General features: G+C 41.7%; 1 protein-coding gene and 1 long non-coding RNA gene across 2 annotated transcripts in view; both read right to left on the bottom strand.

Moving 5' to 3' along the window:
- Nucleotides 1–27,634, bottom strand: part of LOC101396376 (ATP-dependent translocase ABCB1-like) — a gene marked incomplete at its 5' end in the record, with an annotated part of 65,623 nt that overhangs the window by 29,062 nt on the left and 8,927 nt on the right.
- Nucleotides 10,778–26,784, bottom strand: LOC147918170 (uncharacterized). The gene is made up of 8 exons (XR_015555880.1): nt 25,445–26,784; nt 22,902–22,954; nt 22,063–22,239; nt 21,173–21,310; nt 19,287–19,346; nt 14,682–14,818; nt 13,818–14,014; nt 10,778–13,505 (listed from the first exon to the last, which is right to left on the bottom strand). It is a non-coding gene; the product is annotated as an uncharacterized LOC147918170 (long non-coding RNA).

Below are 27,634 nucleotides of genomic sequence, written 5' to 3' on the forward strand. Positions count from 1 at the left end.
TATCTGTTGGCCCATTTGCACATCTTCTTCGGAAAAATGTCATATTCAGGTCCTCTGCCCATTTTTTAATTGGAGATATTTGTCTTTTTGATATTGAGTTATATAGTGTTCTTTTATATTTTGGATATTAACCCCTTATTGGATATATCATTTGCAACATATATTCTCCAATTCAGTAGGTTAGCCTTTTTCTTTTGTGCTGATGGTTTCGTGTGCTGTGCAAAACCTTTCTTTAGTTCTCATGTAATCCCATTTGTTTATTTTTGCTTGTGTTGCCCTTGCCTGAGGAGACATATCCAAAAGAATTTAAGACCAATGTCAAAAGTTTACTACCTATATTATTTTCCTTTAGGAATTTTATGGTTTCCCAGCTCTTAAGTCCTTATCCATTTTGTGGAGTTAATTTTTGTGTATGATGTAAGATAATGGACTACTTTCCTTCTTTTGCATGTGGCTGTCGCCAGTTGTCCCAACACCATTTGTCGAAGAGACTTTCCTTTCTCCATTGTGTTCTTGGCTCCTTTGTCGAAAATTAGCTGTCCACAGATGCGTGGGTTTATTTCTGGCCACTCTATTCTGTTCCATGGATCTGTGTGTCTGTTTCGTGCCAGTACCATGCTGTTTTGATTACTATAGCTTTGTAGTATAGTTTGAAATCAGGAGTGTGATACCTTTCTTCTCCTTTCTCAGGACTGCTTTGGGTATTTAGGGTCTTTCGTGGTTCCGTACAAATTTTAGGATTATTTGTTCTAGTTCTGTGAAAAATGCCATTGGTATTTTAACAGGGGTTGCATTGAATCTGTGGATTGTTTTGGGTAGTGTGGACATTTTAACAATATTAATTCTTCCAATCCATGAGCATGTAGTATATCTTTCCATTTATTTGTGTCATCTTCAATTTCTTTCATTAGTGTCTTATAGTTTTCAGTGTGCAGGTCTTTCCCCTCCTATGTTACACTTATTTCTAGATATTTTATTCTTTTTGATGTAATTGCAAATGGGATTGTTGAACATGGATGGATCTACAGGGTATTATGCTAAGCAAAATAAGCCACACAGGGAAAGAACACCATATGACTTCCCTTATATGTGAAATCTAAAAAAAAACAAATGAACAAACAAAACAGAAACAGACTCACAGATATAAAGAACAGATTAGAGGTTGCCAGAGGGGAGGGGGCAGGGCAGTAGGGGGAAGGGTAGAATAGGTAAAGGGGATTAAGAGGTACAAACTATCAATTATTTAAATTAGTCCCGGGTATGTAATGTACAGCATAGGGAATATAGTCAACAATATTGTAATAACTTTGTATGATGACAGATGGTAATTAGTCTTAGGGTGATCATTTGGTAACATAAATAGATGTGGAATTACTGTGTTGCACACCTGAAACTAATACAATATTGTATGTAAACTATATGTCAATTAGGAAAAAAAACCTCTTTATGACCCAACCCCTAACGACTTCTGTGACCTCATCTTGTACTACTTTCTTCCATGCCCACCCTGCTCTGGCCTCACAGGCCTTCTCTCAGTTCCTAGAACACTCCAAGCTGGTTCCCCCCTGATCTTCCCATGACCAGCTCCTTTACATTATTCACATCTCAGAATTATTACCTCCTCAGACAGACCTTTTCTGACACTTGAATTAATTACGTGACACTTCTCAGCACTTAATGTTTCTCTCCTATTTCTTTGTTTATTGATTAATGGTCTCTCTCTGCCCTACTAACACATAAGTTCTATGGGGACCAGGACCGTATCTGTTGGTTTGCCCTTAAAGGGACAGAGCAGGCCCAGGATTCCAGAGCAGGACTGTGTGATGTCAGAGCCTGCTCATAACCTCTACCCTGCCCATGATCTGTGCTCCACAGATTTCTGTCACATTATTATTGACTAATGAACATTTTTATAAAATAGATTCTTTCTCCTTTTCAGAAATAAAAGCTGTAATCAAACTTCAGTTTATTTGAGGGTAGGAAGAGAAGTGTGAGATTTTTCTTTCTAGAAACAAAAATATTTTTCCTGTCTTCACAATTATTGAGTGTATGATAGTTTCTGAGGGAAACTCAGTGCTATTTCCTCTTCTTGAATTAGAAGTTCTCTCTCCTCAGTGGTTACTGAGTCTCTATTGAAAACTCTTGGAATAAATGAAGCTGTGTGGATGCAAAGTACTAATTAAGACTTTTCCTAATTGCTTCATTGTGTGGCAAAATGAAGACAATTGTGAAGTGATTATATTGTTTTACTCAGCAAGCAAGGTCTGTGACTCAAACTCTCTTTTATTGGGCTGTTCACACTCTAAAAAATGACATTTACTAACCCATCACAAACAAAACACGTCTGACTTAGGAAATTGTGCACAGAAAATATCTCTTAAAACCATTCCATTGAAATTTACAGTAAAATCTGTTTTCCAGTAAACGCTATTATAGTTTGTTGAATTTTCTTACTAATGCAAAAAACCTCTTCTATTTGTTTGTTTGAAACCTTATAATTGAAAATATTTCTAACATGGGTCTTAACAAGGATTGTCTTTGGGGGGGTTTGACTAGAGGTGAAGTTTTTTCCTCTTTTTGCTTTCTGTACTTCTAGGATTTTCTAAAATGAGTATACATTATATTTATAATGTGTAAAGAATTTTATAAAATATTTTAACATAAGTTAAATCTAGACATCTTCCTATATTTGTAAGTAACCTGTTGTAAAATAAGTCAACTTTCTTGGCCTACTGGGTCAGACTATATTTTTAACTTTGTTGTTTAAATAAGTTTTTGTTTTTAAGAATATGGTATTATTTTCTTCTAATACCTCTTTGCCTTAGTCTTTAAAACTGACAATGTCATATCAAATATTTCCTATTATCTTTGAGTTAGGTAATTTGTATAGGATTCAGTGAGGCATAAGTGAGATTTTGTGTTTATGATTTTTAAGCTATAATTCACTCAATGTAATTGAATGTGTCTTTATTAGAATCAATTCTGATCAGCATAAAAGCCAGAGAAAGGAAGAACATCTTAAACAGTAAGAATAATTTCTCTTACTGACTGATTTCTAATTCAGACTTATAATTCTGGAAATTAATTTCTCTTAGAATTATAGAGTTAAAGGACTTGAGAGACCCTCTCGTCCATCCCCATCATTAAAAATTTTTATTAGTTTTTATTGAGGTAACACTGGTTTATAACATTATATAAATTTCAGGTGTACATCATTATATTCCGACTTCTGTATAGATTACGTCGTGTTCACCACCAAAAGTCTAGTGGCCATCGGTCACTGTACAAATGTGCTTCTTTACCCCTTTCACCCTCCCCCCACCTCGTTCCTCTCTCGTAACCATAAATCTATTCCCTGTATCTATGTCTTTGTTGTTGTTGTTTTTTTATCTTCCACATATGAGTGAAATTATATGGTATTTGGCTTTCTCCTTCTGACTTATTTCGCTTAGCATAACACCCTCAAGGTCCATCCATGTTGTCACAAGTGGCAGAGAACAAGACAGAGAGGTGTTTCAAGGTCCCATGGCTAATGTAGGCTGAAATCTCATTTGTGCACTGGGGTTTTTCATATTTTCCACAGACCTTTACCCAGACGCCAAAAGGTGGTAAAGGATGTATCTGTCCTAATCAAATAGTCTTGGTGGAAGCTGCATTCAATTAAAACACAATTAAATGATAGAAACTTTCTAGAAAAATTGATAATATGTGCCGTGTTCCTTAAAAATTAGTTTATTCCCTTTGACCTAGTAATTTCACTTTTAAGAACTTCTCCTAAGAAGATAATTCAATTTGGACAAATGTTTATGTACAAGGATGTTTATCACAGCATTATTTTTAGTAAGAAAATAACTGAAAACCTTGTTCAGCAGTAAAGGAATGCTTATCTAGCTGAGATAGTAAGTGGCCCATTAAACATCCCATTAGTAATGTATATTTAATGACCTTGGAAAATGTTCTTGATATTTGTTACGGTAAAAATGATATAAAGCCAAATACACAATTTGATCCCAATTTTGTTAAATATGTATATGCTTAGGTAAAAACAACATGTAAGCTAATATGTAAAATAAACCAATATGTAATTTTTATTATCTTTATCTTACCACTATTTTCCAAATATTTTTCAGTTGTCATGACTGACAATTAAGAGAGAAAAATATAAACATCACATTTAAAATATATATACAAAATAACTATAAACTTAAGATGTGGCCATCATAGAAGAAAGAGCACTGCAATAGAAGTAAAATACTGAGTTCTCAGGTTCGTTTTGCCACTGTCAAGCTATGTATCTTTACGTAAATGCTTTTGTCTGTTTAAGCCTTAGCTTCTGTTTCTGTAAAGAGGAGCTGAAAGTAGCCAGTCTTCCTTCCAGATCTAAAACTAGATTTGATAAATTACTTAGAATCCTTTTCCATTGTAAAGAAGCTCATAGGTCATAGTAAATAAATGTGTAATATAAAATTAATTTTATGAATCTCTCTTATGGAATTCAAACTAATTGCCACTGTTTGCCTTTGGGCCTCTTAGTGACTGGGTGTCCTCTGTTACAGATCGCTACTGAAGCAATAGAAAACTTCCGAACTGTTGTTTCTTTGACTCGGGAGCAGAAGTTTGAAGATATGTATGCACAGAGTTTGCAAGTCCCATATAGGTAATAACCACTGAAGAGTGGGAGGGGAGAGTGGGGAGTTTTTCAATCATCAGATTTCTTTTCAGGGTGATTACTTTGGCTGAAAGGTAGGGAACAAGTGGAGAAACTACTGGAAGGGAACCAGTTGGGAAGCACTTGTAATTATCCAGAGAGAAATCACAAGACGCTGACCTAAGGCAGGGGCATCTCTGAGGTAGAAGCTGTAAGAGCAGGTAACTGATGGGAAGGGGAGAGAGAGGATGTTGAGAATGACGCTCCGATGCCACGTTTGGATAAGGACCCTATTATTTGCTCTCGTTGGAAATGAGTTCTTTATGGAACATGAAATTTGAGGTATCTCTTGGACCCGAGGACGTGGTGCTTCTTGAGTTTGCCTTCCCTTCCTCTCTTTACTCTTCTCCAGTGGACCTTCTGTTCTTCCTTTGATGAACTCATCCAGTGAGGGCTGTGAAAAGTGATGTGAACATAAGCAAGCCTAACCTCTGAGTCTAGTTTCTTCTGTGGTGAAAGGAGAAAGCTGGACTTTATTGATGAATTTTCAAAGTTTTTTTTTTAATGATAGTAGACCCTTTTTTTCTGAAAAAAATTTTATTTGAAATCCCAATATATGAAACAGATAAAAGCAGAGTTGATCTGGTTGAAACAGGAGTTGATGGCCCAGAGGGCTGCCCACTCACCAGCCTGACTCCACATTGCCCAGTTCCACGTGGCTCAGAAAATCCACGAATGTTAACTCCTTTGTGAAGCCTTCTCTAACTCCCCCAGAGAGTAAAGTGCTACCTCCTTTCTTCCCATAACATTTTATTCACAAGCTACTTCCACTGCATAAATTATAATCCAACTCGATCCCTGGGTTCCCCAGGGCAAGAACGTGCCTGATTCCTCTGTGTCGCCCAGCGTGGTCCCTGCAGCTGGTAGGTATTGGGCAAATGTTTGCTGAATGAATGTTTACTATAGAGCACATACATGTTATATGTCCAAGACGGGGGAAAAGGGAAGGAACTTCTATTTATTAATCCCTAACAGGCTCTTCATGTTTTCCTTGGCTCATTTTAACTTTACCTCAACACTCTGAGGTGTGTCTGGTTAATCCTCCATTAGGCAGTTTCCTAAATTTTCACAAGTAGTCAAGTAAGGACCAAACTCAATGTTTTTGAAACTAAACCCATTTTTGTTTCCCTTGGCTCCATGCCCCACTGCTAATGTATCAAATGCTGTGTTTTAGGCACTGAGAAATGAAAGTGAAGTAAGTTTCAAAATGTCTTCTTTTCAGAAACTCCTCGAGGAAAGCACACATCTTTGGAATCACATTTGCCCTCACCCAGGCAATGATGTATTTTTCCTATGCTGGCAGTTTCCGGTTTGGTGCCTACCTGGTGGCACATCAGTTGATGAGCTTTCAGAATGTACTTTTGTAAGTATCGAGTTAATATTTACGATTAAACTCTGGAAATAAAACCAAGGTGAACATTCTTCATGTCTGGATAGAAAACCTTACTGTGAAGCTTCATGAAGACATCTGATGATTCAGAAGGTGGCATTTTGCCTCTGAGTCTCCATGTGTTATCACTGAAGCACCCCATTTCATTTGGGGGATCAGTGACTTCCCCACACCCCAGTACTGACTCACACATTTGACCTTTCGGAATCTCTGGCTAGGTGGGGTAGTGATTCAATAAGGGGTTTCCAGAAGGCCTTAGTATTTGGGAAGAAGCCAAAACCTGAGCCAAGTGCCTGACTGGCTCCTTTTAAAGGAGCCTCTGAACAGGCAGGTAAAGAACAGGTGTGGAGCACTGAGTTCTGCAAGGCCTGGGAGATTCTAGGATAAATTTGCTTTCCTTGATAAAAAAGCGCAGCTAGAAGGTGAGAGCTGGAGAAATTCAGAAATGACAAAGGAAAAGCTAGATTGGGATTTCTGCTACATCTCTGTGAATGCAGAAAATTGTACCTCAGTCATGGGGAAAACAGGCCTGGACTTACTTATACTCTAAAGCGCTCAAATATGCAGTCTGGTCGTGAAAAGTGTGTGTAATCTTTCTGAGCATCTAGATTTGGTGATGGGTGAGATTCTGCCCTTTGATAGCAACCACAATTAGTGGTAATACAGTTTTACATTTAAAACAGAATCATCTAAGCCTGGCAATATAATGTGTTAGTATAATATTTCCATCCTACTTAGGCACTGACTTGTACATGCATTATAGTTTGCTCAGGATGACCCCAACAGAAGATTTAAAATTTCCACTTAATATCTCTGTCTGAAAAATGATATGCAGCTGCTACTTATGACTATGACCAAAAGATCAAAACCAGGATCATTGGCATAGGGGCTTTCATTAGATAATTATTTGATATATTGCTTTACTCCAGGGTAAGGCATTGAACTGATGAAAGTTGCTGACACTTGGGCGTTTTGATTCGGAAAATCAATCTTCCAAGTAAAGGAAAGGGGAGGCCTGTCTGAAGAGCAGTCCATTTTGAAAAGATCCCACAGGTCTAAATAATAACAAGCCCAAGATTAACCATGTGTGTGATTTATTTAGAGCTATTTAAAAAAAAGAAAAGACGCTGTGTGCTACATTAACACAGGCCTAGAGTCGAGGGGAGAGGACACGATGGACTCAGGATTAGTATGGGAGGGTCCCCAAGTGCTATGTGAGTTCCAGTCCCACTGTTTAAAAAGGCACGTGGATAATTGCGTCCAGAGGAGGGCAGCTGGAATGTTGAGAGTGAAAGGAGTTATCAAAGAGGCCAAGGGCCTTGTTAACAATATTCCAGTACTTGAAGGGCCGTATCATGCAAAAGGAGGTACATTTTTCTTCAATTTGAAAAAGAACTTTTTAACAATAGACTTACTTGATCACACTTGCTACTTCCTAAAACAAAGGATGGAAGCCAACTTAGGAGAAGTGTCTGGGCACAAACATTGAGAATTGGACTTGACATCTTGTGACATCTTCCCAACTTGAAGCTGCTCTGATTCCCACGTCATAGATTAAGAATACTGACGCATCTTGAGAGCAGCATGAAATCTAGCTCTGTAAGGAACTCTGTCTTGGCTGTCTAGCTCAGAGGTTTTCTAAGAATGTGATGTAATGAGCATCACTGCCTATATCCAGTATTGATTGCCACAGTAATACTGCATAACAACCAACCACTAAACCCAGTGAAATACAATAATAAACATTTATTTTTGCCCACAAGTCTATGGGTCAGCTGGGCAGTTCTGCGTTGGACATAGTGGATCTCAGCTAAGTTCACTCATGTGTGCAGTGAGCTACGAGCTAGTTGGCTTGGCCCACACAGCTATCCTCCATCTGTGCCTTGTTCCCTAGCAGGCTAGGCATGTAGTAGTGGCAGAGAGAGACAGAAAAACATACCAGGCCTCTTGAGTCATTGGCTTGGAACTAGCAACAGTCACTTCCACCACATCCTGTTGGCTGAAGCAAATCACAAGGCCAACCCAGATTCCAAGGGTAGGAAAACAAATTCCACTTCTTAAATGGAGGAGCTGCAAAGTCACTTTACAAGAAGGTGAGGATACAGAGAGAGATGGAAAATGTGCCATTTTACAGTCAATCTATTACACTGGCATGAACTTAATAAGGAAAAGTATTTTATTTCTAAACTTCTGTTTTGTAATTGTTGAGACAATGCTCTCTGGTTGTAGAAGTATCAACTTTCTAGTTTTGCAGTCATAACTCGTTGCACACGTTTTGTCTTTGTTTTCTGCAGGGTATTCTCAGCTGTTGTCTTTGGTGCCATGGCAGTGGGGCAGGTCAGTTCATTTGCTCCTGACTATGCCAAAGCCAAAGTGTCAGCAGCCCACATCATCATGATCATTGAAAGAACCCCTGTGATCGACAGCTATAGCACCGAAGGCCTACAGCCAGTGAGTTTGATGCTTTGGTTATATGATCTGCTCCTAACTGACCAATGAAATTTTTCTAAGAGAAAATTTAATAAAATCTGTGCTTTTTTATTTGCTGGTAATAAAATGAAACTTTCTAGATCATTGGTTCATTTTAGTAAGTGCTAATAATATATGTTAGTATCCAGTATTTCTGTATAACAAAGCAACAGGGGGATAGAAATATTGCCAATTTATAAGCAAATCCTGTTAAAAGGCTTTTATTATATGTAGGTTACTCTGTTCTTGGGGAACAGATTTGAGTTATATTTGTATTGTATTAACAATGCATACTATGAAAACACTGATCCTTTTGCATCTTATTGATTACATTCTGGCAGTTACAAATGAATCCTAATTGTTACACAAGTTCACTACCTTCTGACACCTGGTGGTAGAGGGGGTTGACTATGCAATGAGTTTTCAGACTGACAGCAAATTTACTGTTATTGTTCTCACTTTAGAATACACTGGAAGGAAATGTGACCTTTAATGAAGTCGTGTTCAACTATCCCATTCGACCAGATGTCCCAGTGCTTCAGGGGCTGAGTCTCGAGGTGAAGAAGGGCCAGACGCTTGCCCTGGTCGGCAGCAGCGGCTGTGGGAAGAGCACAGTGGTCCAGCTCCTTGAGAGATTCTATGACCCCTTGGCTGGAACAGTGGTGAGCACACTTTCTCATTGAGCTCATTTCAGGTTTTTCATCATCTTAATACCTGCGTCTATTTAATTCTTGTCTATAGACCATGGTTTTTCAAACCTTTAAACAACACTCCCACTTAAAGGCTGACATCCTAGATAGGGTCTCCACTCTGTGTGCTGATCTTCTCCAGGCTCTCTCTCAACACTGCCCCTCTACCCTCTTTTGCAAGCAGCCTTTTTACCACCCATCTCCCTTCCCTTGGTTAGGTTTCAGCTTGCATGAGAAGATCCACGAAAAAGTGAAGTAGCCAGAAAGATAGAGGAGAGGTGCTAAGAGAGACAAATAATATGGGAGCCGAGGATGGGGAGGGTTTCAACAAGGAGAAGGTAATCAGCAATGACAGGTGCTAGGGACAGATAGGGTAGGATGAAGACTGAAAAGACATGATAGGATTTAGCAAATAATGGGCTAATTCTGAGATTTAAAGAATTCTCAGTGAAGTGGTGGTGGTAGAACAGTTTAGCATGGCTAGGGTATGGTGAGGGGGGGAAATGGAGCTGAGTGTAAACTATCGGGAAGATCAAAGGTGAAAGAAAGGCAAATAACAGCCACTTGAATGGGGAGGCAGAGTCCAGGGAAATTGTTTAGGAGGTGGAATTTTGAGCAGGTTTATAGCTGAGGATGAGAGAAAACCATTGGTGGAGAGAGGGCATTGAAACACCTTTTAAGGAGAAAACAGCAAAGTGAGATCAGCCAATTTGGGCATCACACAAAGAATACAGAGAGATTCCGTTTTGTTTTCTGCAGTAAGAGATTAAGTGAAGGGTCAGATTTATTCATTCAACATTTAAGAAGACCTTTACTGAGTGCCTGTCAGGGACTGTCTCAGGTACTGAGGATGAGATAGGAGTCTTGAAGGGAGTAGTGAAATTTTAAATGATTATAATGGAGAGTAGGAACAGAATCAAATTGGAAGGAACAGAATTTACAGCAAGAAATTTTCATTATGTACGCATTTACTTACTGGTTGTATTCAGAAGTGATATTAAAAATATGACACAACTGGAATAGCATGGGCACCGATCAACCAGAATGGATAGCTGTTCCATGTAGTCATAATGATGCCCAGCTCCATATGGGCCCTTCTTGCACAGATGACTGATGTGAAAATAGAACTTTTTCAGCCTGTAGTCCAGGGCTCTTTTTACTTCCCCACAGCAATCATGGTTATTCATCAATATTTTTTATTGTATTCAAATATACTTGTGCCTTTACTCAGTCCATTCTTCCATAGCTACATAAGCTTTGATCCTGGTGTTTACTACCTTGTTTTATATTTTGTGTGAATTCTGATTTGCTGCTTCAATTTTGTGGTTAAACTTTGAACAGAGGACTCTAAATGAAGACCTCGCTGACAAATGTAGCAATTAGAGGAGGAGATGTTAGCTCTCAGACACTGATTATAGTCTTGAACAGACATGTATTAAGCAACGTGTTAAATGTTGAGCTCTAATGAGTTACAGGGTATGGTGTCCGCCCTGCAAGACTTTAACTGAAGAGATGGGGCAGATACTTCCATGAGTGACATTAAAGAAGAAGACAGGCCTAGAGCTGGCTGCATGAGGGGGACAGTCAAGAACGTCATTTGATGCCAGAGATGTGCGCTGTGGTTGATACGTGATTTGTCCCCAATGTCCCTATAGGCGAGTTTGGCTGAAATAGGAGATTTAATTAGAGCTGTGGTTCTCAAATTTTTTTGATTATTAACCACTTAGGAATGACAAAAACTCTCCTGGCCACCTTACTGCACTCATAGTCACTTTAGTGGAAAAAACAGTGATAACAGAGTGCTGGAGCTGAAAATAACAGTGGTACACAGTACAGTAATTAAAGAGAAAGTAAAGAAATTAATGATTATTCTACACATACAGAAACACAAGGAGAAGATAATTAAAAACATGGACCATGTCAGTTATGGTTCAGCGTAGGAAACAGAAACTGCTCTAGGTATTTCAAGTAGATTAATATTTAATAAAGGGAGTTAAGTGCTTACAAAATCATCAGAAAGGGCTGGAAGAGTAGATGTAAAAAGTGAAAGTAAATGCTCCTGGCCATTCATATCACAGCACTGCAGCTGGGATTTTATGCCCAGGAAGTTGCAGAAAATTATGCAATGCCACATCTGCTCAAGCCTGAAGACACAAGTCCAGAGTCTGGCTGTTCAAAAACTCCTGTCTCCCAGAACACGTGTTAGCTTACCACGGCTGCTACAGAGAATTGGCCTCTGCCTTCCAGATTTTTCACAATGCATCTCACTGGTAGAACCTCAATTACTTGCAGAACCAGAAGGAAGTCTGGAACATAGTTTTTAGCTTTGCAGTCCTTGATGTATGGAAGGGCAGACGTAGGAGAATGTGGAAACGAATGCTGAGTGCATAGGACGATTACCTTCTCAAGACAACACTGATAATGCACTGAAAACAGTGTCCTCAGCTATGGTAGGAATACGATTATCTGCTCCTGTGCATTTGCACTAGAGCTTTGAAACACTGCCAAGTGGTGCACAGCAGCCAGACTTCTTAGTGGAAATGTCCCAATAAACACTAGTAAATGTGCCAAGTTTCGTTTATGAATATCAATTAGTAACCCTTAATAAGTCAGTAGGTTACTAGTAATGAGTTCTTATTGCCATGTAAAAATGAGTCTGTGGATCTGAGCATCATTTGATCATAAGAACTGAAGAAAGGACTTGATCCTGAGGTCAGGAAATTCTCCTGACCATCAGTGGGCCTTGAATCATACTTTGAGAAACAGTGACCTGTGGAGGTTCTCAAACTGGTATGTATCATCATGACCTAGAGAGCTCATGAAGGACACAGCCACCCTGGCTCATTCAAGTAGGTTACGGCCTGACCTTTTAAATTTTACCATCTTGCCAGGTGATTCTGATGCCAACCATAGTTGGAGAACCACTGAACTGATCGATTTGCAAGGTTTAGGTTAAACTGTGGAGAGTTTTGAAAAACGAAGTTACAGAAATGTACAGGGGGGGGTTCCAAGTTTTGTGGAGCCCAAAAGTTATACAATTTTACGGACTCTACTTAAAAGAATACAAAGTTATGAATACAAAATTAGGTACAAAAGTGAATATTTGCTTAGAATGAAAAATCAAATCAGAACAAAATATTGAAACCTTCAAGATTCTGGTCCCTTTCCTGTTTAGGCAGGTTATCATCAGTGTTACCCGGAAGAGCTTTCTGACTGCAGCCTGGCCTCTCTCCCACCAGAACACTGTTCAACTCCCAGCATGCATCTGTAATTGAGGGGCCTTGCAACTTAAGCTTCATTAGCATCACTGTTAAATCACCTCTGGTTTGGGTCTTCCCCTGACCTTCCCCTTCTGCTCTCTCTTGTCCCTTCCACACACCACCAGAGTCCTCTGTCCCTCTTTGGATATAGTTAGAAGCCTGTTGTCACTGCCTGGGTATTACCCAGGGGTGCATAGACTAAGATTGGGACATTCTTCTTTTGAGGGAGTCCAGAAAATCTTTCAATTATGAGACACTTGTGTTACCAGAGCCCAACCTATAGTGTGTAGATCCAATCCTAGCTCCCCAATTACTAACTGTGTGAGCTTGCACAAGTTCCTTAACTTTGCTCATTTCCTTATCTGTAAAATAGCGATTAAAATCACACCTACCTCACAAGGGTTGTTGTGAAGATTAAACAAGAGAATCTATAAGACATACTATCACAGGTCCTAGAATATATTCAGTGCCCAATAACTCACTTATAATCTTTATTTCAGAGTAAATACATATAGCAGAATAATACACATTTAACATTTGATTGTGCTAATGAAAGCAAGCAGTAGTTTCAACAATCTAGAATAGAGATGGCTAGTCATTTTAATTTGGCCTTACATTATTATTACCAATGTGTTTATTTTCCTAGTTAAGTTTTTATTTAGGCAGTAGCCTTTGAGCAGTTTTCACTGATTTCCCAGAGTTTCTTTGTCTTCCCTCAGACCACCACCCATGCCTCAGCCTAAGAAGCTCTGCATTGATCTGTTTTTACATTTTGGGTTCTAAACACGTCTTCCCTAAAGAAAGAATTCTTCAGCTAACACAGGTTTTAGATACCTTGCAACTCTAGTGTATCATGTGGAGATGAGGAGGCCCAAGAGTGTTACTGTATTCAGTGTGACAGAGAAAGTCATTAAAACTTGCTAGGATTATTGAAATTTGTCTGATGATATTACCTAGGCAGTGTCTACTTTCCTCCCAGGGGCATAAGCCTAGAAAAAAAGAAAAAGAAAAAAACAACCAATCACTCCTTCTTTCCTCAAATTTCCATTTCTCAAGTACAGTGTTCCATCTAACAAGATCTGCTGTTTCGCCACATCCTTGCATGGTTTTTCCTGCCTCTCTCCACCCTCTACTTTCCACCTTCAATTGACACTGTAAGGAAGCCTGGAGCGCAGATGCTCAGAATAGTCTCCATGGCAACTGGGCTTGGTACTAATAAGGTCATGACTGTGCTTTCCATTCCTGCACCCACCAGCTTCACAAACAGAAGCTGTGCTCCTGCAGCAAAGAGTGTACCTTACCCCTGGCCAGCTGTCTCCCAGAGGTGCCCAGCCAGGCAGACAGGATACAGAGAGTATGTACAGCTCAGTATATACTCATCATCTCTATTAGTACAGCTCAAAGCTGAGTCACTGATGTCTTCTTCAGAGGGGATGAACAACTCTCTCACTTGAATGCCAGACTTCTCCTGCAACGTAGATCTTTTGGGCAGGTATACCTGCATCAGAGAGTAAGGATTTTTATCAGCAAGGCTGTAAAGGGCACTCCCCAGGCTTCTGCAGGATAATCAAGGGAGCCAGGTGAGTAGAGAAAGGGCAGCCTCTCCTTCCCACTCCCTTGGCTCAGCACTGTAGATGTTCGTCCATCCTTTCATCCACCTGTATTCCAAGTATATCACACACACCCAGTTACAAACCGCTGACAGTCTTGAGCACATCCTCTGTGCCCAGCACTGTGCTAAGTAGGATCCTTACATGATCTCATTTAATCCTCAATTCTGAGTTTAGGAATTATCATCATTCCTGTTTTACCCACAAGGAAACAGTCAGAGAAATTAATTCACTTTCCCAAGATCAACAACTACTTAGAGATATAGCAGCCACCCTCCCACACTCATTTCTATTCCATTTAACTGCTGCATCTGATTCCTCAAAAACCTGATCCTAACTAACTCAGGTCAGAACAGAAACCTCACCAGAAACCTATTATGTGGTCATAGTAGTTATTTATTTCCACTCTGATCTTGGCTACTTTTCCTGTGAATAACCAATAGATAAGAATAAGGATACCAGGATACATTCCAGAAATATAATGCATTATCTTAGTTTCCTGTGGCTGCTGTAATAAATTTAGTGGCTTAAAACAACATAAATTTATTATCTTACCTGTTATGGAGGCCAGATGTCCAAAATGGGTCTTATGGGGCTAAAACCAAGGTGTCAACAGGGCTGTGTTTCTTCTAGAGGCTCTAGGGGACAATCCCTTTTCCGGCATTTTCCAGCTCTTGGACCTTTCCTCCATCCTGAAAGCCAAGAATTAAGGGTCGAGTCCTTCTCATACTGCACCACTCTGATACTCATTCTCCTGCCTCCCTCTTCCACAATTAAAAACCCTTATGATTACACTGGGTCCATGTGGATAATCCAAGATAATCTCTTACTTGGAGGTCAGCTGATTAGCAACCTTAATTCCTTCTGGTACCTTAATTCCCTCTTGCCATGTAACATAACATACACACAGGTCCCATGGATTAGAACATGGATATCTTGGGGGGGGGCATTATTCTGCCCAACACATGCATATATCAGAAACCAGGGTTAAAACAGAAGAAACATGACAGTTCCTCAAAGCATAAAATTATGACCTTATTCAATTAACCTTGACAATCCAAACTAAAAACAACAACAAAGGGCACTCTCACAGTAACTTGGCAATTTTAATGTATGAAATAATGATATTAATCTTGCTAAATTCACAATGTGCTTGTCCTGAAGTGGATCTGTGACCTCTTGTTTTCAGCTGATTGATGGCAAAGAAATAAAGCACCTGAATGTCCAGTGGCTGCGAGCACACCTGGGCATCGTGTCCCAGGAGCCCATCCTGTTTGACTGCAGCATTGGTGAGAACATCGCCTACGGAGACAACAGCCGGGTCGTGTCACAGGAAGAGATTGTGCAAGCAGCTAAAGAGGCCAACATACACCCTTTCATCGAGACACTGCCTGATGTAAGTCTCTCTCCAAATTAGGAGCCCAGGAGCATGTGGCAGCCTCCGTGGCCTATAGTTTGATTTCTAAAGGGCTGGTTTCCCAAAGGTGAAGAGAAATGAGCAACCAAAACACACACCCATCTGTAAACAAGCATCTGGCTACACTTTCCGTCCCCATTCGATGTTACGTTTTAGCTCATCACCCAGCTTACTCCCTGTGAGCAAGCCTGACTGAAAGCGCGTATGTTTGGGAGGCCTTTCCCTCTAAGTCTAAGTGCAGGGCCCACAGAAGCAGGCATCACCCTCCCTCCCCATTTCTCTCCCAGTCTTCCTTCTGCCTCCATGCAGCTCTCCCCCAAGGCTCAAACCTCCGTCTGTGGCGTCAGGCCAGGAAACTGGACCCATGCTAGCCAGAAGGCTCTCTCTGATTAGGGCTGAGTCACTGAGTGACCATGGGGTCGTGTAATCTCTCACCATGGCACATTTCATGGGCCCCAAGCTCTGCTTACAGGGTTGATTACTGAAACCTTCCCTCGGCTCCCTGGGCTGTTATCCTGTGGATGTCCTCTGAATTCCTCCTAGGAAGTTAGATAAACGGAACCTCTCGCCCTCTCTTAAGCCTCTTAGGTTGGTATCTACCTGCCTCCATTATCATTAGTTATGTTCTTTATTGTAAGGAAGTGCCCCCTAAAAAAGAAAGCTCAGTCGCCTCAGACTGGTGAGGAAGGCAATCTCCCCATGGAGAAGGATGGCAATACCAGGTGGCCCCCACTCTTCCCAAGATTTCCTTTTCCTGAGGCTCCTCTTTGGATAACTGCTGCCACCACATCATAGGCCCCAGGGAGGAGGCATTCTCCTCCTCCCCTCCTGTAACCTTCTAGCCCAACTCTGCCTAACTGGCCGTTCCCAAGGCTAGAACATGTAAAATGCACAGTGCAGACTCCTTTACTAACAATGAGGTCAGTGTTCTCAAAGGGTAAGCATGGACCAGCACATCAGCATCACCTGGGAATGTGTGAGAAATGCAGATATCAGGCCCTACCCCAGACCTGCTGAGTCAGAAACTGTAGATGGAGTCCAGCAATCTGTGTTTTAATGGCCCCGGTGATACCGACGCTGGCTGAAGTTTGAGAACCACTGGGCTAGGGCTTACCAAAGACAATCACACAGAGTAACTGTTATCTAGCTCATTGATTATACTTGCCCCTCTGGCATTTGTCTACCACAGGAGCTCCACCTTTCTGGGCTCCTGGGCTACTGGGCTCTGTCTGTCACACAGAGCACACCTGGAGACGTCCTGATTCTTTTCCTCAGTGTCTAGACGAGGAAGGAGAAGGCAAAACCCTTAGTCCTGTCTGCTGTCTAAGGACCCACTTCTTCGCCTGAGTGATTCATACCTGGACTTACCTCACCTGGCACAGGGCCGTACTAGTTACCTCCTTCCTTCAGGGTTACAGCCCTGCCTTTACTGCCTCAACAGGATCCATACTAATAAGTGCAACCTGGCACCCCTACCTCACCTGGGCACACTGCAGTGCTCCCCGGCCCAGGCAGCTGCAGCTCTGGGGTGGAGCCAGTCCCCAGCATCTGACAGAACCTCCCCTGCAGTCTTCTCACTCCATCTGCAGGTGGAGACCTGTGTCTGATGCCAAGGACCTAGGGTTGCCAGAAACAGCAAATAAAAATAGACAACCCTACTTTGAACATGCTTTTAAAGTCAAACTCTGGGTGCTAGAATCAGAGCCCACAGTTTGACTAAAATTTCTGCCTGGCAAGGGCCTGAGAATCATAAGATAGTATTGTTTTCCAGGTTACACATGCTGTCTGTCACATCACATTTCTGTTCTCCCCAACATACCCTTTTAATTCCTCTCCCTATCATCATATTGAATAGTTAGTGCCAATTATGTACTGTGGGAAACAATATGTGAAGAATTTCAGGAGCACTCTAAAAACAAAAATAAAAAAAAGAGATTTCAGCTTTTAAAATTAGATATCAAAATAGAATTCTTTAACATCCAATAAAAGTGTTGAAGTGTTGGAGATAGTTTTATAAAAACAGACACCAAAAGGCTAGCATCCCAAGAATTTCTTCCCTTCCTCACTTTAAAATAATGCAGAGAGTGTCACCTGCTGGTTATCAATAAAATGAGCTTCAGGTATTTTATTATGCAAGCCTAATCAAATCAAATTTCCTTCCTCCTACCAGTCTTTGTCCCAAATATAATGAAATCAGAAGAGTGGCAGAGACTAACATTGCAACAATATGCTTCCTCATAAAAATGTTGACTTGCTTACACTAAAACAGAACTTTCAAGACCCAAATGTCTATTTTCAAGGAGAGAAATCAAACCTGCCATTTAGAGCTATGTTTTTGTTTAACTCTCTATGAACCTATTCTTAGCTGCTGTACCTGAACCTTCTTTGTGTGTATGGAAGCAGTCATCCTGTTTTCTGTAAGCAGACTCTTTTTTACAACTTTATTATTAGTTCTACTTTTCATAATCACAAAACCCTATTGACAGAAATATGACACCAGAGTAGGAGACAAAGGGACTCAGCTCTCTGGCGGCCAGAAACAGCGCATTGCCATAGCTCGTGCCCTTGTGAGACAGCCTCAGGTTTTGCTTTTGGATGAAGCTACATCAGCTCTGGATACAGAAAGTGAGAAGGTAAGAATTTAAATTGGACTCATTTATGCTTGAATCAGTCATCCTTAAAGAGTTTAAATTTATCCTTCTTAAATTTATCTTCCACAGTAGAGAATAAAATTTAGCCAGATGTGTTGATTGTTACTTATGTCAGCTTTCAGTGGAATTGAAACACTTTCTGTAGCTGTGATTCAAGAGACCTAAGATGAAGCAAGGCAAAGTAAAGCACCTGTCCTCCCAGAAACAGCACTGCATCACTGTGTATTGACCTGAGAAGCTGCATTTAGGAGCCATTATTTCTCATTTCTACCAGCAGCATCTTCTCAGCAACTGTATAAAAAAGTGAGGGCAATACAATGTTAAAAGCTGACTATACCTTAAGATAAATATTAGTAATCATTTTCAGTTCAAGAAAACGTTGAGTATTAGCTATCTGAAAGACAAACTAATTCTGAGATGTTCCCTATCTTAACAATCCCAAAATTCGAGGAGGCTGTGTTTGGCCTCTGTTCAGTCTTCTGCAGAGTTGGACTAAAGGGCTGCTTTGAAGGATGTTATGTGGCTAGGCATACCCGTAAATGTCTTTAGATGATTTGATGGACGGTATTTATTGTCACAACTTTGAGAATAGATAACTCCTGCCTCAGAATTAATCCAAACTAGGACTCAATATTCTGATATGACAAATCCTTTCCTTTGTAAAATCTATTATGTGTCACTGACACCATTGTTATAGAAGGACCTACGGCTGGAGAAATTGGAAGGCTTGTCATGGAGAGGACTATTTTTATCAGAATCAATTTATGTGATCATTGAACAGGTTGTCCAAGAAGCTCTGGACAAGGCCAGAGAAGGCCGCACCTGCATCGTGATCGCTCACCGCCTGTCCACCATCCAGAACGCAGACTTGATAGTGGTGATTCAGAACGGCAGAGTCAAGGAGCACGGCACGCACCAACAGCTGCTGGCGCAGAAAGGCGTCTATTTTACCTTGGTCAGCGTCCAGGCTGGAGCAAAGCGCTAGTGAACTGTGACCATATGAGCTGTTAAACATTTTCTAATATTTGTTAAATGTGGCATTTAATCAAAGTTAAAAAGCGAGTGCTTACTCAATAAACTACGTAGAGTTACCTGTTTAACATTTCCTGCCACAGTGGGAGATCATTCCACCACGTTCTGAGTCTTCAGAGACTATAATGAAAGAAACAGAAAGAATCATCATCAAATGGAGTAAAATAATGGTTTTAATTGCATTATGAAACTTATAAAATACTTCAAAGTAGATTTTGGTAATAAAGTGTATAATTGTGGTTTATATTTTCTTATTTGGACTATAGCTGACCGCCTTGCTAAAATTATAGAAGTAGCAAAAGGTACTCAATGTTTGCACAAAGTGCCTATAATAAAACTAAACTTTTATATGACTGGAGTCATCTTGTCTAAAATGCCTGTAAATATAGCATCTCCCTCTTGGAATACTGAAGATCATTTCTGCATTCAAAAAAAAAAAAGAGTTCTTTAAAAACTCCCATTAACTTTTGTGGGAAAGGTTAAACAGTGTAAATAATTCCTACTGTAAATATCTTTTCACACTGGGTCCTACAAAACCCTCTGGCTTCATTCTTCTTGGACTTGATCCTGCTGATTCCTGCACTTCCACATTATGATGCCTCTCAAACCGACCATACAGATCAATACAAGATTTTGGGGGCTGAGGTGGGGCAGAGAATGCACAATTATGAAGTGTATACTCTGATGTATATTAAATATTTTGCATTGCTCTTATAAAGGGCTCTTTCAGGATTTTACTATTTTTGCACTTTTAAAACTACAGTTACTCATTCTTTATTTTTATAATGAATCACTTTTTCCAGTAATCGGTCTCTTCCAAAGTTGATCCTTTTGGTGGCAGATGTAAAAAATGTGCTGTTAAATTTATATAGATCATCATGCAAATGATAAAAAAAGAAAATATCAAAAAGATCAAAAAGAAGGATACTCTGACAACAAAAAAAAAAATAGCAAAGTACTATAAACAAGATTGAAAGGCACAAGCTAGCAGCATTATTTGCCATATTTATTATAAACTATTGACACCCTCCATATATAAGGAATTTTAAAAGGAAAAAATGGCATCACCTCCAAAGAAAAATGGGCAAAAGACATGGTCAGGTAATTCCCAAAGAAGAAATACATGAGACAAATAGTGCACAGTCTCAAAGAAATGCAGACTCAAACAACATACCCTTGAGGAGTAACATCAGTTTTGTAGTGGAAAAACACGTCCCTCATTTTGCCCTCAAAAAGTAGGCATCCATCCACAGACAAAAGTGCCTCTGGGACAGCTGTGGGATCCAACCAAGGGACCTCAGAGGATTCTCACCCGCTTGCATTGGGTAACAGGCATACAGCCCTCGGTCTTGGCTGGGGACCCCACAGTAGCCTGTGAACTGGCTCTAGCCCCGCACGGCCTCAATTCGAGAGCCCCTGGAAAATGGCTTAGACAATCACCCATGGACAAGAGGGCTCTTGTAGAAGTCCAGGTTTCCAGAAGAGAAGTTGCAGCACACCGCTGGAGCCAAAAAACACAAATTTGGATGCACTGGAGAGGGTAAGAGGCACAACTTGTGTTACTTCACAAACTGGCCGCTATACATGGACGGCAAGGAGAGACCAAAGAAAGAGGCAGACCACTCCAGATTGATAAGCGGTGGTTATAATGAGCAAGGGAACTCACTTACGAGGCTTGTCTTGGGCAACCACAAGACGAGTAGATCTCCACATCCACCCACCAGAATCTTAAAAGTTTATATAGAGGCCTTAACTGGGTTCAGTCCCGTGTTCAGTCAACATGGTCTTAACAAACCTTACTCTCTCAAGGCTATGTCCTCAGAATAGCTCCCCCTGTGGGAATGGTAGGCAGAGCGTACATTCCAAGGACAGGGGAGGGAGTGAGGAGCCTCAGATTGCCCAGGTCCAGCTCGAGGGTCAACTGGCAGTCACGTCTTCTTGATTACCTCTTCCAACACTCCACGTTGCACGAGCCGCTCTTACAATCTTACATGTCCCCCTCTTCTGCACGCAATGTGCCCTGAGCGGTCAGCAAGGGTTTTCACCAGCATGGAGGTGGCTTGTTTGGCAGCTATCTGGCTACACTGGAGGCAGATCCCACAGCAACAATATAAGCACATGCAAGAGAACACATAGACTAAGATGACTCCCAAAATAAGTACTAATTTTATCCACCAAGAGCCCCATGATCCGAACCATTGGTTTACTAAGTCCCCGAACCTGGAGGTTGGATCACTCAGGTTCACTTGTGTCCTCAAGTGATTTAATAAAGATGATACATCAGCAGACTCATCAGGTATGAACACACAACATTCCGTTTGGATGATGGCACAGGTGCCTCCTTGTGAGGCAGTAATAATGTCCAAAGCCATTCTATTTTGGAAAACAGCGTTTCTCATTAGACATTTCAGTATCTGGTAAAGAGAGGCTTTGCCAGCTATCACTTAAGGCTTGTTGGGTAAATTTAGTAAGGGCTGGTATACGTGCTATAACATCCTCCAGGCCAATGGAGGGAAAAAAGACAATGGCCAAATGAGTGTACCAGTAGAAAGCAGAACTGCCCATCTTGCCTTTAGGAGAGGGAGGCTGGCAGCTTTTGGAACCTGACCTGGTTGTGCATACCATACGTTTTGGCCACGGGAGGCAGCACTATCAGGCATGAGGAGATGAACTGGGGGTGGGATATGCAAGACCAAGATCTTCACCTTCTCCCCTCTTTCAGTGGACCACGTTCCATTCCAGGTAAATGCATTCCAGATCCCCCTTGCAGCAGGACAATGGGATCCCAGTGGAGACTGAGTAGTTCTGCCTCACCCAGGGGTATGAAGTAACTCACCCAACCCGGTGGAACGTCCCATTGCCAATTCCAGTAGATAATCCTTTCCAAGGTGTGATGGGGCTTGGTGTCCTCGGCAGCACAGCACGTTGATCCACACTAAGAATTGGGGCAATGGCTGGTTCCCACGACTTCCGTACCTTTTCAGCCCTGGGTTTCTTGGCAGGGATCCTCAGTCTGGCACATAGGGCAACAGGACCTACTGGTTGATCATTCAAATGCCTCAAAACCTGGGACATTACTTGAGTCTAGCCAGCCAAGGTGGTTTTACTTGTTAGTAATTTAATCTGCTTTCATATTCCATTTTTCCTTTCTATGAACCCTGCTACCTGCAAGTTATAGGGGAGATGGAATCTCCATTCAACATCATGTTCTTTTGCCCAGTCTCCCACATCATGATCTTTGAAATGTGACCCCCAATCACTGTCTATTTGACGAGGGTATTCACACATGGTACTCAGCTTCTCTAATCTAATGGTGGCAGCCTGGTTTGCGTGGTGACGGGGTAAAACTTAGGTTAGGCCAGATGCAGTGTCCGCACAAACCAGGGCATATTTAGAACCCTCACTTGGAGGAAGGGGGCCAGTATAATCAATCTGCCAATCTCTCACCAGTTGGGAACTCTGGTGAATGGCTCCAGACTCCTTTGGTAGATGTCTTGAGTGTTGTTTAGAACATACATGACAGCATGCTGTTACTGCATTAACCAAGGCACTGTATTTCAAGGGCAATGTGGCATACTTGGCAATACGCCATCCCACCCAGGTGCAACAGTGGCTCCTCTTCCTATGCACCCAATCTGCTGTATCTACTGAAGGGTCAGTTGCTAGGGCTCATACCTCGGCTAGGGTACCAGCTTCCTGATTGCCAGTAGATGTCAGTGCCTTATGAGCTAGGACACAGAAGATAGTGAGGATTATTATCTGAGGCTCTTACAGGCAAACCCACATGGCTTTCCACGTATCCTGACCTCACAAGGGCTTATTTATGATCATCTACCCCTCGGCTTTCCATTATCCAAGCCATAGGGTTAATCCTTTTAGAACAGCCCAACTGTTGGTGCAAAGGGTTAATGGCCAAGGCTCACTAGCCAACTGCTCTGAGTTCACCCACTGGCTATTACAGTTGTGTCTGTTTCCAGGCCTCTGTATACCAGGCATCAGTGGGAATTTCCCCCATTCACTCTCTGCGGGCCTCAGGGGCGACCACAGGAATAGGGGTGGAGACATTTGGAGGATTTACCATCTCTATACGGCCTAGGAGTACCTGCATTTCGAGAGACGGTGGGAAGACGGACAGGGTGCTTCTCTGCTACAAAAAGGCATGCCACTTAGTCCAAGTGGTAGTCTGAGCCATGTCAGGGGAGGGTTTAAGGAACATATTCTCAACCTACTCCTTGATTGGAAGGGAAGTTCTTACCACGATATGCTGTTTGTAGCTAGAGCCTAGAGAGACTCTAGCTAGAGGAGGGCGGTCTTGGGCAGAGGGATGTGATTTGACTTATATTTTAGAAGAACGACTCTGGCTTTTGTGAAGTGAACCTATTGGATTGGGATAATGATGGAGGCAGTGAGACCAGTAAGGACGCTATTGTAAGATGGAATCAAGAAAGAGGAATCAAGGATGACTCGAGGGTTTTTAGCCTACACAACTGGTAGAATGGAGTTTCCATTTACTGATATAGGAGACCAGGTAAGGAGTAAGCCCTGTGGGGAGGTGAGAGTCACAAGTTCAATCGTGGAAATGTTAAGTATAAAATGCTTATTAGACATCCAAATTGAGAAGCTGAATCAGCGGTTAGATAACTATAGTCTAAGACAAAATAAATAAATTGGGTTAAAAAAATTTTTTAAAGTACAGATTAAAATTTAACATTCAACATAAAATAGGATTTTCTTTGTAAAACCACTTACATTTTAATATAAACAAATACTAAAAAGACTGTGAGTGTGAAGTATGAATTTATGACTGTTACAAAAATAACTATCGTCCTATGAAGTTATGTGAACTGGTGATTTGCACTAAAGCTGTATCTATCATTTTTCCCCCAAACATTTAAGAAAACCCAAAGGATTATCATTGATTATACTATGTCTCAATTTGCTTTTTAAAATTGTTAAGCACTTAAGTGCCTCCTGCACTGGAATGTAACTTCCTTAAAGACAGGCACCATTTAGGTCTGAATGCCTTACAACACTTAGTATTATGCCTTATAAACAGAAAGCACTTAATGTATGATAGCCAGACATAATCACTTATGGAGAGGGCATTACACAAACCATCAGCTCAGCTTCAAAAGTATAAGAGACCTGGGAGTTGGCCTGGAGGCTGGGAGGATAATGGGGCATTTGGCCGAGGACCAAGGTCAGCCTCGAGCCTAAGTGGAATCTTAGTTACAAATATGGTTTGACTGCGAGTCCTAGGACACGGCCCGCCATCAAACAGTGCTATCTCACTCATTAGATTGAATCCTGGCTCTGTTACTCACTAGCTAGCAATTTCCATAAATATGTCTTCTTTCTAAGTGGTGTTGGTAGGAGTGGGAAAGGATTGAGGAACCAAAGACAGCTGGGAAAATGTGAATGTCATCTACAAATCCTAATACAGCAAACTGATGCTTCTCAGCCAGGGTTCAACTACCCCTGCCACATCCAGAGAATCCTTCTAGAGCATCATTTGATTCACTGCCAAGTCATTAGTGATTTTAAAATGGAAAGTTATAAAGTCACATACAAAATTTTTATGATTCTTAAAGAAACTTTCCCCTTTGACCTGGCTGCTTTGGGTTACATTCCCAGAATCCCTCCTTCCCATTTCCCCAGAAAAACATTCACATCTGCCTGTTGTTCGAGTTCTGAAAGTGTAAAATGGGAGAGGCATTCCATTAAGTTCTTATCAGCTAGTAACACTGCTGCTTGAATGAGTAAATCAGTCCAGCCCCAGCAGAGAAACTGGGCCCTGGGGATGAATTTTGATTTGTGGAAAGAAAGGGTACAGAGGGCATCTCTTGGTGGGAAGAAACACAAGTGTCCTGGGTTTCCCAGGGGGAAGAAGGAAAGAAAGAGAGGAAAGGGACGAGGGTACTGAAGATGGCTTCTGCCTACTCTGCCTACAGCTGCTGAGACAAAGGCTGGAGGTGAACGTGCTCTGGCGACTCTTTGTCTCCAGTGATCCATTCCTTGTGCCCACCCACAGCCCACAGACAGCAGGGCCTCTGCGCCTGACCTGGGGGGCAGTTCAGCTGCATCTCTGAGATGAGACTGAGGGAAGATCAATACAGGACTTCACTCCCAGTAACCTGACAGCGCTCCCACTGCCTGAGACCACAGGGCCCATGTGTGGAGTTCTGTACAGCCCAGGGCACAATCCTCAACAGACATACCTGTCTCGGCATCGATCAGAAAAGCAGGTATCAGAGCTGCCTGGTGAGGATCTCTCCAGCTTTGCCAAACGTGTAGCCCTGTGAAGAATGAGAACATGCCACAGGAAGGAGACCCAGCCGCTGACTGCACAAAAGGAGGGAGACATGATGTCATTGCTAAAGCAGGACACTATACAAAGTCAGAAGCTGATTTCAAGGGTTGCCTACGTTTCGGTGACCGTGTACTATGGTGCACGGCCGCCCTGGTGGAATAGCCAGAAGAGCCAGTTTTGAAATTCATACTGCTACTCCACAGCTAGCTGGCAGACTGATCAGGGATCTACTGGAAAGGTGTTTCTTTCCTCCACTCCTATCCCTGCTTATTTCTCCCAGTGAACCAGGGTCTGTCACTCAGGCAGCTGGAGTTGTTCCCAAGGCAGGGGCACTCTAAACAGGGGGCAATATTATGTATCATCCAAAGCAGGACAATTACGAGAGTGCAAAGGGGTGCTATTAGTAATTTCAGCAGGACTTGAGGTGTCCCCTGGGAAAATGGGAATATACAGTCACCCCAGGCATAAAGGATGCAGAGGACAAAGATACCAAATTCTTAGTCTCTAAGTTTAGAAAAGCCAAAGTCAAGGAGCAAAACAGGTTGGAGGAGGTGGCTTACAGAAAGAGAATTTTCTGCACTGCCCTCTCCATGCCCCAAGGATAGAAACTTCTGTGTCTGGAGGAGGGAAGAGAGTTACCGGGAAAGAACACAGTAAGATGTGACTGTGTGGCCATGCTGGGCCACCTCTGGGGAGGAAGGACAACAGAACCCTCATCCCGATGAGTTTGGGGATACAAAATTAGAAGGAATTCCCCTTTCTTGCTGGAGCTCTGGGAAGAGGCCTGCCACACAATGGCATGGGGAAAGAAGAGTGGAAACGGCTGTGTGGTGCATCAGAAGAGGAGAGGCCCTACCAACAGGCCTGAGTCTCCTGCAGAATCAGAGAAGTGGAGGAGGGCAACCGTGTCTCTTCTGTGCTCCCCAGTAGTGTGCTGGACATTACTGAGAGAGAAGGAAGAAACACATGCAAAGAACACATAGTTATAAAGTGTACATGGAGTGTCCCATCTATGATGGCAAGGTCAGATTCCCCAGTGAGACTTGAAGTACTTAGTAATGAGACAGTTCAGTTTGTTTTCATTTGTACCTCCTATAATGTCAAGAAAAATGTCCTGTTTATAGAAAAAAAATTAGTACATGGTTACAACATGTGAAATAAAGAGACCTATTCAGAATTTTATCTTAAAAAAATACATCTTGGGGCCAGCCTGGTGGCGCAAGCAGTTAAGTGCGCGCGCTCCACTACGGCGGCCCGGGGTTCGCCAGTTCGGATCCTGGGTATGCACCCATGCACCACTTGTCAGGCCATGCTGTGGCGGCGTCCCATATCAAGTGGAGGAAGATGAGCATGGATGTAAGCCCAGGGCCAGTCTTCCTCAGCCATAAGAGGAGGATTGGCAGATGTTAGCTCAGGGCCGATCTTCCTCACAAGAAAAAAAAAATACATGTTGCTAAGCATTCGTTCAATAAGTGACTGTGTGTTTGCTGCTGCCCCACACAGGCCTGGGAACGTAGTCACATGACCTCTTTTAATCATCAAGAGGCAGGTACCATTATCCCTATTTTACAGATGAGGAAACTGAGGCTTGGACAATTTAAACTACTTATTTGCCCAGGACACAAAATTAGGAAGTGGTTCAACTTGTACTCGACCCCAACTCTAACACCAACACCCATACTGCTTTACTCATACTATGCTTTTAGAGCTCTTAATGCCTTTGCTCTGTTCCCTCTGGTTTTATTATTATTTCAATTGGGGGAGGTGAAAGGGGAGGAGGAGCTAAGCAAGGGAGCAAAACATCTTTGCTTTAAATACATCCAAGAAACTTGGCTGCTAATAGCCCAGTTAAGAGAGGAGCATTTCTACTAAAAAGAAAGTTACACAGATGTTTATAAATTCCACAGTTGAATGATGACCCATTTCTCAAAAATGAATAAAGTAAAATTATAGACATTTACCTGTAGAAAAAATGTAATAAAAGAAATAATTCCAAGGACGAGAAACAATAGTGAAAACATGTTACTATTCTGTCATTTTGTTTCAGGATCCTCATCTCTGGTAAAAACTTGTGAAGAAAATATTGAAAGGTTTTCAG

The sequence above is a fragment of the Ceratotherium simum genome, chromosome 1, assembly GCF_057802395.1.
Source record: "Ceratotherium simum simum isolate JZ-2026a chromosome 1, ASM5780239v1, whole genome shotgun sequence".
NCBI classification, from domain to species: Eukaryota; Metazoa; Chordata; class Mammalia; order Perissodactyla; family Rhinocerotidae; genus Ceratotherium; species Ceratotherium simum.